At 52.7% G+C, this 15728-nt stretch overlaps 1 protein-coding gene and 1 pseudogene across 1 annotated transcript in view; both read right to left on the reverse strand.

Moving 5' to 3' along the window:
* Nucleotides 1-15728, reverse strand: part of CACNG3 (calcium voltage-gated channel auxiliary subunit gamma 3) — a 99306-nt gene that overhangs the window by 41544 nt on the left and 42034 nt on the right. The window lies entirely within an intron of this gene.
* LOC127491500 (U2 spliceosomal RNA) lies at nt 9370-9501 on the reverse strand (annotated as a pseudogene).

Genomic DNA, 15728 nt, shown 5'->3' on the forward strand with positions numbered 1-15728 from the left:
CCTCAGGGCAGGGTGTGGGACCAGGACGCTGTCAGGGCAGGTGGAGGTGGTGGGGGCAGCTGGGGTGGGGAGCGGGTCGTGGAAAGTCCTTGGCTTTGTCAACACCCCTCTTTGAGGAAGAGAGTGTGGCATGAAATTCTCGTGCACAGACTTCACAGCCAGACTGTCCAGGTTCAAGTCTCAGCACCGCCACCTTCTAGCTGCGTCACTCAACCTCTCTGCCCCTCAGCTTTCCCCATCTGTAAAATGGGGCTGACAACCACATCCATCTCATACGGCTTTCAGAGGATTAACGGCTTAAATGCTAGAACGGTGCCAGGCACATGGTAAACACAGTCTAAATAACAGCTGCTTTCATGGCTGGGTCAACATCTGAAGTCCCTACCAGGTACCATGAGGACCCCCCCCCCCCAAGGTGGACCCTGTCTACTTTCCAAGCCTCACCTCCTACCATCCACACCCTCGCTCACTCTGCTCCCGCCGGACTGACAGCAAACACACTGAGCTCTTTGCTGCCCCGGGGCCTTAGCATGTGCCATTCCCTCTGCCTGGACCATGTCTCTGCCATATTTTCACGTGGCTGGCCGTGCCATGAGTTTTCACATGGATGTCAGCTCCAGTATTACCTCCTCTCGGCAGGATGTGATCTGATTTGTTCTTTAGGAAAATCATTCTCCGTGCTTTGTAGAGAAATCGTTCCGTACACAGCTTGCTCCTGCATTGTTTCTGCTGCATCCCACCACACACCAGGCACCCCCGTGTGACCGGACGCGAATTGTAATTCATCTGCTCACTCAACAGGCATTGTGCTAGGAGCCGTGTGCAAAGCAAGACGAATGAGTAATGTGGGCGCCCCCCAGGGGGTCACAGTGGGGCTGGAAGCTGATCTGGTGGTCTCGGTGGTTTTCCATAAACAGGGAGGTTGCTCTCACAGGTGCTGGGTTGGAACCCTGCCTCCGCCGCTGGCTATGAGGACCTCGGGCAAGTTATGCCCCCTTCCTGCGTTTCCCCCAGCTCACAGCACAGCTGTTGGGAGTAAAAGACACAAGGCACGGGAGAACCCCTGCACGCATTGGTTTGCTGCCTGCTTTTTCTACCCTACCCACTCAGGAGTGCTCTTCGCTTTGCTTTGAGCCCCGACTTGTGCACATGGGAGGATGTAGAGCGACAGCCGAGTGCTTGCATGTGGAGCCTGCCTCCACTGCTCTGTTAGCTGTGTGACCTCAGGTGGGTTGCTTGTGCCTCTACTTCCGCATCTTCACACGAAGAATAGCCCTCTACAGGGTTCAATGAGCTGACTCAGGGGTCCTTGTTTTAGGCCAATGGCACATAATAAATGCTTAAAAGCTGTTCATTCTTGCCACTGACACTATGAAGCAGTGAAGTCCCTACAATGGATGCAGGCCTGGATGAGATGGGGTTGGGGTGCAGAGACAAGTAAGACACAGCCCAGTGCCAAGGACAGCTTGTAGAGATGATGGATAGAACTGAAAATTCAGGGCCCATAGCCAGCGAAGTCTCAGAGGCTCCCCAGATTCACAGGGACAGGGAGAGACATGGGGGTGCCTGCCCCGCCCCCAGATTGCTGTGGGCACCAGACGAACCTCGCCTGGGCTGGGAAGCGGTGAGCAGCAGAGGGGTTCCTTCCCCCGGGGCGGGCGCTGCTGCCAGCGATGGTCTGGGAGTGAGCTGGGGTGGCCCACACCCCTCCTTCACTGGCCGTCTTCCCGGATTCCAGCCTCATCTCTTCAGCCGAGCCATGTCTTTCTAGCGTCCATGAAGGCACAGGCTCCATCCCCGCCCAGAGGGGGGCGCTATAGGCAGGTGAGCGGTGACTCCTGCATGCCTAGAATTCAGAGTGGAATGGGGGAGGGCTGTGACGTCACTGTGGCTTGTCCCCCAACGGTTCATGCATTGGAAGCTTGGTCCCCAGTGGGGTGATGGTAAGAGGTGGTGGAGCCTTTAAGAGGTGGGGCTTGGTGGGAGGACTTTGGGGGTGCAGCCCGAGAAGGAATTAATGCAGTTCCCATGGGACTCTGGCTGGGTCTCACGAAAGGTCCCTCCACAGTATCCGTGTGGCTTCCCACGCCCGCCCTGGGGTGTCTCCCTGTCACAGGCACTCCCACACGGTGCCATCCACCGCAGCCACTGCCTGTTTGGGCTTTCAGCCGCCAGCACTACGAGCTAAAGAAATCTTGCTTATTTATAAGTATGCAGCCACGTCTGTTTTGTTAGGGCAGCGGACAGCGGACCAACACACTGTCAGATCTATCAGCAAGCCCCTCATTCTCTCAAAAGCAGGTGGCTGAACACAGGCCTCGCGCTGTTAGACCAAGATAGGGAGCGTCTTCCGTCCATCCCATCTTGGGAGATGCCACCAACCCTGGTCAGAAATGCGAAGAGGCAGTGAGGTCGCCCGCAGGACAGGACTTCTCCCTGTGCTCAGAGCAGTGGAGGGGTGGGGTTGCTCTGCCAGGCACCTGCTGGCTGAGCACCGCTGGGGGTACAGGTTGGGGTGGAGCGTGGGGGTTTGGTGTGTGGTTGGGCGCTGGCTGTCTTGGGCGGTGCTTCCAGGACCTGCGCTCCGAGACAGAGTGGCATGCCCAGGTTTCCTGGGACGCGTCCAGGAACAGGCCAGAAGAGAGGCCTGCAGTGCACTGTGGTAGTGAATTCTGCCAAGGGCACGTGCACTGAGATGCGCTGACGGAAGACAGGGGTCTCGAGCCTTTGTGCCTTTGTGCCCTGGCTTCGCCCGGGCACTGTGTGTAGGATGCCTCTGGGAAGGGGATGTGACCTTGAACTTCTCTTGAGCCAAAGGCAGCTCCCAGAGAGGGGCTTAGACGTGAACTCTGCTGCACTGGCAGCATGCTGACAGCACCTGGGAGGGAGAGAACAGTGATGACCCCAGCACCTGTGTCAGACACAGGCAGGACCAGTTTGCCTCTGCCTCCTATTAGCTGGGAGACCTTGGGTAAGTCAGCCACTCAGAGCCTCATTTACCCCAGCTGTGAAATGGGGACAAGGTCAAGAGGGACTTTTTTTTTTTTTTTTTTTTTTTTTTGGTAAAAGTAATATTTAAGGGGCCAGCACTGTGGTGTGCTAGGCTAAACCTCTGCTGGGGGTGCCGGCATCCCGTATGGACCACTGTTCAAATCCCGGCTGCTCCACTTCCGATCCAGCTCTCTGTTGCGGCCTGGGAAAGCAGTAGAAGATGGTCCAAGTGCTTGGGCCTCTGCATTTGCATAGGAGACCTGGAAGAAGCTCCTGGCTCCTGACTTTGGATCAGCCCAGCTCCGGCCATTGTGTCCACTTGGGGAGTGGACCAAAGGATGGAAGACCCCTCTTTTCTGTCTGTCTGTCTGTCTGTCTCTCTTTCTCTCTCCGCCTCTGCCTCTCTGTTGGTAACTCTGTCTCTCAAATAAATAAATACATCTTTTTTAAAAAGGTAACATTAACATGTTTTCCCATTTTATTTGAAAGGCATAGAGATGGAGGAATAGACAGAAACAGAGAGAGAGACCTACCATCTGGTTCACAGCCCAGATGCCCACAACAGCCAGGTCTGAGCCAAGCTGAGACCAAAAGCCAGGGATTCAGTCCAGGTCTCCCATGTAGGTGGCCAGGGTCCAGGCGCTTTTGTCATCACCTGCTGCCTCCCAGCAGGTGTGCATCTGCTGGAAGTTGGAGGAGCTTGGACTTCACCCAGGCGCTCTGATGTGGGATCCAGGTATCCTGAGCAAGAGCTTCCCGCTGCACCAAATGGCCATCGTCAAGAGGGGCTTCCTGGGCGTGAGCTTAGTGCTGAATGAGGGATTGCCAGGGAAAGTGTGGCTGGACACTTGTCACTCTTGTGGGGAGCAACTCGGACTAGACTGTTACTGGAATTAAGACTTATTCTATGCATCTGCTTTCCCACAATATGGCGCTGGGAGAGGAGGAAACAGCTTCTACACAGCTGCCTCCAGTTCAACCAATAAACTGTAGGACCTGCTCCTGATTGGAGGAGAGCAGCGTACTCGGCGTGTGGGTAGCAGAGTTGGGACTGGTGGAAGAGGACTATAAAGGAGGAGAGAGACAACATGCACCGGGAACATCTAAGAGGAACACCTGAGCAGCCCCCGAGAGAGCCGGCCGGCGGTGTGCCGCTCCCCCGCGGAAGTGGGGAAAGTGGCAGGGGGAACCGCCCTTCCACGGAGGTGGAAGGGTCGGTAGCCAACCCGGGAAGAACCAGCAGCAAACCCGGGGAGGGCCGAGCAGACGAAAGAACAGCGCAGGGTCCTGTGTCGTTCCTCCACGAAGAGGGGGAGCGACATAATGGTGCCGTGACTCGGATATGAAGCCTAGGCAGGGTCCAGTGTCGTTCCTCCATGAAGAGGGGGAGCGACATAATGGTGCCGTGACTCGGATATGAAGCCTAGGCAGGGTTTACTGTCGCTCCTCCACGAAGAGGGGGAGCGACAACTCTCACTGCGCCCGGGATGGCACAGAGTCCCACGCTGTGTGAACTGTGGGATGTGTGTGTGCATGCATGTGTGTGCATGCGTGTGCGTGTGCGTGTGTGTGTGTCAGGGGGGCAGATGGCAGTGTGCAGGAAGCTTTCTCATAGACAGCTGAACTTTGATGACACTGTATTACCTGGCCACAGAGGCAGAGGCATGGAGCAGGCAGGTGCACGGTGGATACCAGGACTAGTTACCATGAATCCAGTGGCTGGAAAGAGTCTGAGACTGCCAGGTGGTCCCGTGTTTTGGGGGGGTCAGTGCTGGAACACAGTCCTCCATTCACCCCACGCTCCCTCTGCACAGGAACCTGTAGCTTAGAGGTTTTCTGTTTCTAGGTCTACCGTCTGGCCTGTAGGCCTTGCTTGGGATCCCTGAGCTCCATGGGGCTAAGCATAAGCCCCAGCCAAACACAAAGGAGGGGGAGCAGTGACCACAGTGGCTCCCAGAAAAGCCCGCTGCAGGGATGGGACCCACTAACACCCAAATCGCTGAGGAGTGGCAGATGAGTGGCATCGAGGGAAGCGTGGCTCATGTGACATGCAGAGCTGTGCCCTGGGAACAAAACCCAAGCCAAGGGGCTCATGTTGTCGCACAGCAGGTTAAGCTGCCACCTGCTTATCCCATATGGTCGCCGGTCCAAGTTCCAGCTGTTCCACTTCCAATCCAGCTCCCTGCTAATGTCTTGGGGAAGCAGTGGAAAATGGCCCAAGTGCTTGAGCCCCTGCACCCACGTGGGAAACCTGGAAGAAGCTCCTGGCTCCTGGCTGCAGCCTGGCCCAGCCCCAGCTGTTGGAGCCATTTGGGAAATGAAGCAGCAGATAGAATAACTCCCTCCCTCCCTCTCTCTCTCTCTCTCTCTCTCTCTCTCTCTCTAACTCTGTCTTTCAAATAAATAAACAAATCTTAAATAACAATAATAATAATAAAGCCAAGACAATCTGGTAAATGTGCCAGCCAATTACTGGGCAGTGAAAGCAGGGTGTGATCTGCTCTGGGATCTTTGCTTTTCCCCCCTCTTTTTAAAGAGACTTTATTTTACTTTCCAGAGCAGTTTTAGGTTCACAGTGAAATTGAGCGTAAGTGCAAAGATTTCCCACGTCCCTGCCCCATCCTCACACATGCCCAGGCTCCCGCATGAACAGCAGCCTCGCCCGCATGGGACTTGGTCACGGTCATGGCCGATGGCCCCACACCAGCGTGTCAGACACCCAGGGCCTGGGTTTGCACTAGACCTCCTGCAGTTCAGACTCGGCAGGTGAGCCTGTGGGAGACACTCCCTAGATTCCTCCAGAAAGATGTGCATGGAGGCTACTGGAGGCAAGACAGTCATTCATTAACCAACAAACACTGATTGAATGTCTTGCATTTGCCAGGCACTGTCCGAGTCACTCCACTACAGAGGTGACCATGTTGGAGAAAAAGGGGGCTGGCACTGTGGCTCAGTAGGTTAACCCGCCATCTGCAGCACCGGCATCCCCTATGGGCACTGGTTCAAGTCTCGGCTGCTCCAACTTCTGATCTAGCCCCCTGCTAATGCGCCTGGGAAAGCAGTGGAAGATGGTCCAAGTCCTTGGCCACCTGCACCCACATGGGAGACCTGCATGGAGTTCCAGGCTTCTGGCTTATGCTTGGATGCACCCCGGCTGCAACAGCCATCTTGGGAGTGAACCAGCAGATGGAAGATCTCTCTCTCTCTGTGTCTCTCCCTCTCTCTCTATTACTCTGCCTTTCAAATAAATAAATGAATAAGTAAATAAATCTTAAAAAAACCAAGCCCAGTCTGTACTGTTAGGACTGAGCGTGTTCTCTGGGTGGGGTGGCTACCACTTTTTTTTAAAAGTTGAAAACAAATTGAAACTCTAAACAGCAAACTGATGACACCTCTTCCCGCTGCTGATTAAAAAGACCCACTGTCCCTAAAGTATACATAAGGAAGTCCAGCAAATTTGAATTTTTTTCCAGGATGATACATTTTTGACATACCAAATCTCATTTTTTTTTTGACAGGCAGAGTGGACAGTGAGAGAGAGAGACAGAGAGAAAGGTCTTCCTTTTGCCGTTGGTTCACCCTCCAATGGCCGGCGCACTGCACTGATCCGAAGGCAGGAGCCAGGTGCTTCTCCTGGTCTCCCATGGGGTGCAGGGCCCAAGGACTTGGGCCATCCTCCACTGCACTCCCGGGCCATAGCAGAGAGCTGGCCTGGAAGAGGGGCAACCGGGACTAGAACCCGGTGTGCCAGTGCCGCAAGGCGGAAGATTAGCCTATTGAGCCGTGGCGCCAGCTGCCAAATCTCATTTTTAAAAAGTCTTTCCCTTCCGACCTGCTCTGCCACGTGTTAATTGGCTGTTAATCCAGACTTGCCGATAGATAAAACCCACAAGTCCTTGTCTTCTTGGAAGCAAGATTCTAATGAAGGAAACTAGCCATTCTGTAAGGAAACACGGGCAGAACCAAGTGAGGTGCAGACAGCAGGAGTGCCACGAAGGAAGCCGCCCAGGGCAGGGGCCGTGAGGGCTGGTGGGGGTGGGGGTGGGAGCAGGAGGGGACAGTTCCCTGAGAAGTTGTATTATTGCTATTTCACTTTTTAGTCTATTTGAAAGGCAGACAATGGGCGGGGGGCGGGGGGAGAGAGAGAGAGAGATCGGCCATCCACTGGTTCACTCCCTAAATGCCTACAACACCCTGGGGCTGGTTCATGCCCAAGCCAGGAAGCAGGAACTCATTCTGGGTCTCCCACGTAGGCGGCAGACACACTAGTATCTCCCAGAGCGTGCAGGAGCTGGAATTGGAAACGGAGCCAGGATTAGAACCCAGAGCCACCTCTGTGGGATGCAGGCATCCCAACAGCCACCAGGGGTGGGGACCCTGCAGCCAACAGGCTGTTTTAAGCCAAAATAATCATTTGGTCTGACCCAGCCAAGGCAACCGCAGGTGGAACTCAAACTACAATACATTCTCTAACAGGCTCGTTTTTAAGCTGATAGTTTTGCACAACCCACGAATGATGTTATAAATAACCAAATGGCCCTTGGCAGAAAAAAGATTCCCTAGCCCTGCACCTGCCCCAAGAAGCTGAGATCTGAGTAGAGTTTCAAGCAATGAGAAAACACCAACAGGAGAACCTTCCAGTGAGCAGAAACGCAAGGGTTAGCCATCTCAGGGTACAGGGAAAGGATGGGTGTTACTGGAGCAGAGCCGCAAAGGGAAGAGGTAGGAATGACACTAGAGAGATCAACAAGAGACAGATTGGGCAAAGTGGCACGTGATGACTGGGGGGAGCTCTTTAAAAAAATAGCAGTGACCGGAAGCCACCACGGGGCATGGGGCCCAGGCATAGTTGTGTTTTGAAGCCACCCAGGGGATTCAATGTGCTGCCACCCAGGAGAATACTGGTGTGGAGCCTGGGCGCCTAGCGCTTCTTCAGCCTGCGCGTGCAGCCGCATCCCTGGAGGATTCGGTGACTGTGCAGATGCTGGCGCGGTACGCAGGCTGGCCTCACGGGGGGTGCTGATGCTCCCGTCTGAGGACCACACTCTGAGTAGCGAGGGTTTTGCCTGTGATAAGGAGACTTCTCTGTACAGAAGCCTCGGGAGCCACTGGACAATATTAAGCAGAAAGAAAGCACAGCTTTAGGGAGCTTTTCAAAAGATGACTCAGCCTTCGACGTGGAAAATGGATTGGAGGGAGAAAAGAGGAGGAGCCAGGAGACGAGGGAGGAGGAATGTAGGCTGAGTAACCCCTGCTTTCCCGGGGGCTCGAGAGCCTGGGGGTTCTGAGCCTCGGGCCAGCAGGAGAGAAGTGAGACATTTGCGGTGTCCCAGGTCTTGATCCCTTACCTGTGTCGTCCCCTGAGGCGCTCAGAACCAGCTCATCCGGGTAATGACTGCCAAACCCAGATCAAGCCCCGTGGCAGAGATCTCAGAGAGCAGAAAGGAGGCACAGGCGTGGGGCAAGTACAGACAACCAGAGGAACACGGGCTGGTTTAAAATGAAAAGAAAATGAGCGCCATGAATGTCTCAACTCTTGTTGCCAAACACCGGCGCTCTCCTGGGTGGGAGAAGCCAGACTGTAGGCCGACCCCCATGGAACGGGGGGAGTGCAGTTTTCACTAGGAGACCCGAAGCATCCAGGTGGAAATAATACCCCCAGCCCCACTTCCTGCCTTGGGGGATTCCATCAAATGAATCCTCAAAGCCCTGAGAGGAAGAATCATTGAATCCGAAAGCAAAGGAAAGAATGAAGGTCTCAGGGCATGGGGGTCTTCCCTTCTCTGCACACTCCCCACAGGTAGTCTGGGCTATAAGATGCCTGCTTCTCCCAACGCGGCAGACAGAGTTGGCTAATGTGGGTTGCTTTGCCTACGAAGGTTTGCTAAGTTCCGGTGTTGATTCTTCAGTCTCCAGAGAATCTAGATTCCAGCTGATCTGTAAACGCAGCAACCCAGGAAAGAAAGGAAAGTGTTTTTGCAAGACAACATAACCCAACATTACCCAATTCCCTAGTATGTGGAATTCCTTCTTAAAATTAAGAGAGGGGCCAGCGCTGTGGCACAGTGGGTGAAGCTGCCACCTGCAGTGTCAGCATCTCATATGGGCGCTGATTCGAGACCCGGCTGCTCCACTTCTGATCCAGCTCTCTGCTATGGCCTGGGAAAGCAGTAGAAGATGGCCCAAGTCCTTGGGCCCCTGCACCCACGTGGGAGACCTGGAAGAAGCTCCTGGCTCCTGGCTTCAGATCAGCACAGCTCTGGCTGTTGCGTTCATCTGGGGAGTGAACCAGCAGATGGAAGACCTCTCTCTCTCTCTCTCTCTCTCTCTCTCTTTCTGCCTCTCCTTCTCTCTCTGTGTAACTCTGGCTTTCAAATAAATAAATAAATCTTTAAAGAAGATTAAGAGATATATCTGTAGATTCCCACACAATTTAAGTGTTTTTCTACTAACAAGAGAGCAGATACCAAGATCCTACACTTGATCTTAGCCAAAAGGCCAAGAAGCGATACCAACATCCTACAAGACCGTCCTGCCAGAGGACATATTTTGGTTGGCTCTTCTAAAGTTTTGGAAAGATCGGCAATCACAGCCAACATTTAAAAACCGTAAGAGTTCACACAAAGATCGAGAGCCTGGTTTCTCCCCTGAAATCAGAAGACTTGGCAACAGTGGGCCCACTTTCCGGCCAGGTGATCTCCAGCTTCCCACAGCCCTCAGCCAGCCCCTTCTCTCTGGCGTAACCCGCCCGGCCTCCGTAGGCATCAGAGATTACGACCCTGTGCACGGATTCAAGAGTTCATTATTTGCCTGCTGAGGTCCACGGCCCCCACACAGAAGACCCACTCTTGATCTGGGATGGAAAGACTGCTTGGAAGCCGTTCAGATCAAACGGCCTTAGTCATAGCTCCCAAGAAGGCGCTACAAAGTGAGAAATAAACACAAAAATAACCACAGCTCTCCATCTGGAGTTCTGCTTTGATGTCCGTGGTCTCTGGTTCTCAAAGTGGGTGAGTTGTACACACAGTACTTTAGGGTTTCATCTCTTCAAGCAGGAAGGACTGCGTGTTCCTCTTATAGCAGGAAAAATGCTATCTGAGGATACGCCATGCTCTCCTTGGTGTGTGTGTGTGTGTGTGTGCAGGCGAAGAGGTTCGGGGCACACTTTTCCTACTCCCCACTTGCCTCTCACCCAAAAACTTTATCAAAGACAGTATGGCAATACACATCCCACCCACAAGGGAGACTCAGATGGAGTTCCAGGCTCTTGGCTTTGGCCTGGCCCAGGCTTGGCTGTTACGGCCCTTTGGGGAGTGAACCAGCGAAGGAATATCTCTGTCTGTCTGTCTGTCCCACTCTCTTTGTAACTCTACCTTTCAAACAGATAAATCATTAAAAAAAAAGAAGAAAAACTAAGTGACATTCTATAGGATACCTGGCCATTCCTTCCCCAACTCGTCAAGGTCATCCAAAGCCAGGATAGGCGGAGAAACTGTCACAGCCTGGAGGAGCCTTGGGAGACATGATGCTAAACACATCATGTCATCTTGGAAAAGGGTGTTCAGCAAAAACTAGGGGCGCCAGGGTAAAGCATGGAACTCAGATGCTGATCACTAAATTATTATCAACACCGCCTCAGTAGTTTGAGCGATGCATCATATTCACATAAAATATTCACAACAGCGGATCACGTGCTCAGAAACCCCCTATTCTGTCTTTGCAGGTTTTCTGTAAATCTAACACTATTCTCGAATATAAATTTTATTGATAAATTTTTTGACTCAGTAATTTGAGTCCTGGACATTGCATTTGAAGAAGTTATCCTGGCCGGCGCCGTGGCTCAGTAGGCTAATCCTCCATCTAGCGGCGCCGGCACACCGGGTTCTAGTCCCGGTCGCCCCTCTTAGGCCAGCTCTCTGCTATGGCCCGGGAATGCAGTGGAGGATGGCCCAAGTCCTTGGGCCCTGCACCCGCATGGGAGACCAGGAGAAGCACCTGGTTCCTTGCTTCGGATAGGCGCGGATAGGAGGGTGAACCAACGGCAAAAAGGAAGACCTTTCTCTCTGTCTCTCTCTCTCACTGTCCACTCTGCCTGTCAAAAAAAAAAAAAAAAGTTATCCTGAGTGTATTCAAGAGTTTAGCTACATGATGGGTATGTATATGTGTGTACCTGGTGCTTTCTCAGAAGCGAGCTAAAAACCCAGTAACTGGTTAACGAAGTACATTTGTGGCGCAATGTTTGGTGAACTACAATCCACTCATTAATGGGTACAGGAGAATATTTATTGATGTAGAAATGATCACACTGTGTTAGTAAATTAGTAAATGAAACAATACATGACAAAAAAGTATACAACACAATCCCATTTTGGTGAAAAATAAGAACACCTACATGTAGTAGAAAGTGAAAATATATATACCTGATTGGGATTATTTTGGGGGCTAAGAGAACCTAAAGTATTACTTTCAAAATAACTTTTATTGTCCAAGTTTCTATAGTGAAGAATACATTGTTTTTGTATGGAAAAAGAAAAGGAACTATACATAATTTTTTTAACGAAGAAGCAAAGGAAACACAAGTCTGCAGGCCCAGGCTTTGTGATAGGATCTGGCTTTTTCCCACACTCAAGACCGCTAGAAAAGTGCAGGTAGAGCGAGGAATCCTGCTGATCACTTTGGGAAACAAAGTGGCTCACCTGGGGTGGAGAGATTCTAGAACCTTCCAGAGGTCTGCCTATGGCCCTCTTTTTTTTTTTTTTTTTTTTTTTTTTTACAGGCAGAGTGGACAGTGAGAGAGAGAGACAGAGAGAGAAAGGTCTTCCTTTTGCCGTTGGTTCACCCTCCAATGGCTGCCACGGCCGGCGCGCTGTGGCCGGCACACCGCGCTGACCCAATGGCAGGAGCCAGGTGCTTCTCCTGGTCTCCCACGGGGTGCAGGGCCCAAGCACCTGGGCCATCCTCCACTGCACTCCCAGGCCACAGCAGAGAGCTGGCCTGGAAGAGGGGCAACCGGGACAGAATCCGGCGCCCCGACCGGGACTAGAACCCGGTGTGCCGGCGTCTCTAGGCGGAGGATTATCCTAGTGAGCCAGGGCGCCAGCACTATGGCCCTCTTTCTATGCTTCCTTTCTTGGCTGACCCTCAGACGCTGCAGCTGTCAGAGCTAAGCTGCCTGAAGCCCAGCCCCACGGAGATTTCTGTTTGCTCAGATTGCTGAGCCTGCTTGGCGTAGCTTCTCAAACAACCCTTGCCAAGGGGCGGAGTGACCGCGTGAGTGGGTGGCTGGGTGGACTCACCCTCTGCTCAGCTCACCCTAGGCCATCTCTCACTTGCAGTTCCAAGTCAAGAGGGTTTTGGTTTCAGATTTTGGAGGCTCTGCTCCCGATAGCACAAGAGTTCTCACCCCAGTTGCCTGTCTGCACCCCCTGAGCAGCTTCCACTCAGGCTGTTGCCCGGGAGTCTGGGTTCGCAGTGTCTGGAGGGGAGGGCAGCATTCTGAAGCGGTTGCCTGGGGCAACGCCGTATCCCACACCAGAATGGCTTGAGTTCCTGCTCTGCTCCCATTCCAGCTAACTACCTATGCTCCCCCGCCCCCCCGGAATCAGCAGACGATGTTCCAAGGACTTGAGTTCCTGCCACCCATGTGGGAGACCTGGGTTGAATTCCTGGCTTCCCGCTTCTGGCCTGGCCCAGCCCCAGCCATTTCAGGCACTGGAGGAGGGAACCAGCAAATGGAATCTCTGTCTGTCGTCTGTCTGTCTTGCTGCTTCTCAAAGAAATAAGTGCAAATGAGTACAAAAACTAGAGGGAAAAAAATGAAACTGCTTCCCAGGTGACCAGGGCTGAAGCCCATTGCCCCTTGCTGGAATCTCAGCTCCCAGCCCTGAGTGATGCAATCAGAAGTGACCACCATCTGCAGACCCACAAAGACCTGCAGCCCCTGTACAGACCAGGGCTCCCTCTGTGGCCCAAGACGTCAGCCCCTGGGGACTTCTATGGCTCCCATCAGGCAGCCCCTTCCACCTCCCCTTGATGGCGTTTTGAGACTCCCAGTTTTATGGTAGAAAGTGGATGTCACTATCCAGACACAGTTGTCATGCAGGCCTAGGAAGGCAAGGGTTAATTCTTTCCCATCTTCACTGAAGAGGAGAGGAGAGAAGGCATGGTGGGGGAGCCTGCAGATCTTGAAATATCCATCGGAGGAGCACACAGCACAGCAAGCCCAGCCCTTCCTTTCTGGAGAACAGTTCAGGAGTGGCTTCCGAGATAACAGCAGCCTCGTCACAGTCCCCTGAGCTGCTGCCTTGCAGCTCTTATCTCAACTGTAATTGATTAATTTTTTGTGCACAGCTGGGTGTCTGGTGAGGAAGAGGTTTAATTTTGTTTTCTGCAAGAGAGACCGTTGATATGCAGGTCTGGAAGAGCTGCAAGTGCAGAGCACACATTTACAGAAAGAATCCAAGGTGTAAAGTTGGGGAAGCCCCACGGGGACAGACGGGCTCTAATGGGGGTGGGGTGGGGGGAAGCAATGGAAACTTCTAGATGGAGGAGAGAGAATCAGGATCAAGAGTCTGGTCATTGAGAGAGAACAACTGTGGACTGGTGGATACCAGGGGCGGCCTGACCTTGTCACCCTGGGGCAGACTTGAATTTGAATCTAAAAATCTATATGTCAGGGCCGGCACTGTGGCACATTGGGTTAACACCCTGGTCTGAAGTGCCAGCATCCCATATGGGTTCTAGTCTCAGCTGCTCCTCTTCTGATCCAGCTCTCTACTGTGGCCTGGGAAAGCAGTAGAAGATGGTCCAAGTCCTTGGGCCCCTGCACCCACGTGGGAGACCTAGAAGAAGCTCCTGACTTCTGGCTTCGGATCGGTGCAGCTCTGGCCATTGCGGCCCTCTGGGGAGTGAACCAGTGGATGGAAGACCTCTCTCTCTGTCTTTACCTCTCTCTGTAACTCTGTCTTTCAAATAAATAAAATGATTCTTTAAAAAAAATCTATATGTCTTCTTGTGGCTGGATGCACCTGATGTAACATGATCCTGAATTGAAGAGACAGGACAGTGTGATGGTTACAGGTGATGGTTCTTGTTCGAATTCTGACTCTGTTGTTATTAACTAGGACCTTGGGGGCATCCTGGACCTCACCAAGCCTCAGTTTCTTCATCTGTAAAATGGACACATTCCTCATGCTCACCTCTTAGAGTTGTTTTAAGGATTAAAAGAGTTAAACACGCTCAGAAGAAGACCACGCATTATGAAATCACTCAGAAACCAGCAGTTGTTTTTGTTATTTCCACCTCAGAATTGCAGCAGCCTAGGTAGAAATTGTGCTAACTCTGGGAACTGAGGTCTAGCCACCTTCACCACCAGAAGTAGCAAGTTGAGACTTTATTTGGGGTTTCCTTTGTCCCAGAGGAAGCCAGATTGCACGTGGAGGCCAATTCCAAAGCTAGCAACTTGTTGTCGATTGGGACAGTGTATAACAGCCGCCACGGGGCATGGCTAGGCTCCAGCTCATCCTGCAAGTCTGGAGAAAGCTGGATTGGATTGACCACTTGGCCTCCAGGAAGGGACTAACAGACTTAGGAAAAGACCAGAAGAAAGAAGTTGGACTTCCGGGTCTACTGGCTGGTGAAGATTTAGGACGTGGCCTCTAGGGGGCGCTCCTGAGAAGCCATGACTCCTGCAGTGGCTCACCTGTCCTCCCACACCTGCATGTGAGAACAGGTACCACGCCTGCCTTGCACCACGTTATCCCCAGTGCCTGGCACCTCATGAATATTCATCCTCTATCATTAGAATGAAAGGCAGTCCTCTGATACCTCGTAGCTCACCCTCACCCTAGCGCTGTGAAACAGGGCAGGAGTCAGTTTGCTTTTGCCAGATGCACCTGCCACAGGGCTCTCATAACTGGCGAGATTCCAGGCCTCATTCCCCTCCGATCCTCATTGTCCTTTCTGCAGCAGCACGCTGCCTTTAAAACCTCGCGTGTTGATTTGTTTGGTCAGGACTTGAGAACAATATGGTTTCACCACCATCATCACCTAGACCTTTGGGAGAACAGAAGTCATTTGACCCACTCGCCAAGCATCCCCCCGGCTCTAAAGACAATTATCTCCTCCAGTGCCCTGGAACCCGGGCCTCCTGCCTGTTGGAGGAGACAGACGTCTCCTGCGGCCCGTGGGCAGCATTAATGAACAGCAGCTGGGAGCCCCAGGCTTGGCCCAGGCAGCTTTGCCACCTGCAGGGATGGTGTTGTGTCCCTTCGTGCTGGCCAACACAGGGGTTTTCAAAATCATACACAGGCTCAACTGCCTGGAGGGGAGGCCTGCTGGTGCCTTCTTCCAACGCCCTCTCTAAGATAAAAATTTGCAGATAAGCAAAAGGAAGTCGTTTTACTACTTCATAGATTTTTCTTCCTGCTCCCCCACCGACCATCAGGTGCACAACACCGGGTTTGCGGGAAGCATACAAATTTTTCAGAAGCAGCGAATTTTCTCCGAAGGGAGATAAGGCAAGAGCAGTTTTCGATGATAACACTTTCTCACAGCCGAGCAAGAGGCTGGAGGGAGAGGGTGAATGGGGACAAGAAGCCAGGAAATGGGGACGGAACTGGCTCATAAATCCACCTGGAAGATTCAACGGGTTTCTTTTTCTGCCCCATCCATAACGTCTCCAGCACAGACTGCAGAACCAGATGTGGGATCTTGGAGTGTGGACGGACTCCCTCTTT

Source organism: Oryctolagus cuniculus, chromosome 19 (genome assembly GCF_964237555.1).
Source record: "Oryctolagus cuniculus chromosome 19, mOryCun1.1, whole genome shotgun sequence".
Taxonomy (NCBI): Eukaryota; Metazoa; Chordata; class Mammalia; order Lagomorpha; family Leporidae; genus Oryctolagus; species Oryctolagus cuniculus.